The sequence below is a fragment of the Orycteropus afer genome, unplaced genomic scaffold, assembly GCF_000298275.1.
Source record: "Orycteropus afer afer isolate SDZICR_OR568_19922 unplaced genomic scaffold, OryAfe1.0 scaffold00352, whole genome shotgun sequence".
NCBI lineage: Eukaryota > Metazoa > Chordata > Mammalia > Tubulidentata > Orycteropodidae > Orycteropus > Orycteropus afer.
Window position 1 is genome coordinate 2,195,613 of NW_006921939.1, and position 865 is coordinate 2,196,477.

Sequence of the window (865 nt, forward strand, 5' to 3'; positions counted from 1 at the left end):
CCTTCTCCAGGGAATGGTCCCTTCTGACAACATGACCAAAGTAGGTGAGACGAAGTCTGGCCATTTTCACTTCCAAGAAGCATTGTGGCTACGCTTCTTACAGGACAGATTTGTTAGTTCTTCTGGCAGTCCACGGTACTTTCAGTATTCTTCACCAACACAACAACTCAAAAGCATCAACTTTTCTTCGGTCTTCCTTACTCATCGTCCAGCTTTCACATGCATATGAAGCTATTGAAAATACCATGGATGGGTTAGGTGCACCTTAGTCTTCAAAGAGACATCTTTGCTCTTCAGCACTTTAAAGAGGTCTTTTGCAGCAGATTTCCAGTGCAATACATCATCTGATTTCTTGACTGCTGGGTGTTGACTGTGGAACAAAGTAATGTGAAATCTCTGACAACTTCAATGCTTTCTCAATTTATTATGATGATGCTTATTAGTCCAGTTGTGGGGATTTTAGTTTTCTTTATGTTGAGCTATAATCCACACTTCAGACTGGAGTCTTTAATCTTCATTAGTAAGTGCTTCAAGTGATCTTCACTTTCAGCAAGCAAGGTTGTGTCGTCTGTATATCATAGGTTGTTAATAAGTCTTCCTCCAATCCTGATGTCATGTTCTTCTTCATATAGTCCAGCTTGTTGAATTATTAGCTCAGCATACAGATTGAGTAAGTATAGTGAAAGGATACAACCCTGACACAGTGTCTTCCTGATTTTAAACCATGCAGTATCCCCTTGTCCTGCTTGAACAATAGCCATCTGGTCTATGTACTGGTCCTTCATGAGCAAAATTAAGTGGGAATTCCCATTCTTCTCAATGTTATCCATAATTTGTTATGATTCACACAATCAAATGCTTTTGC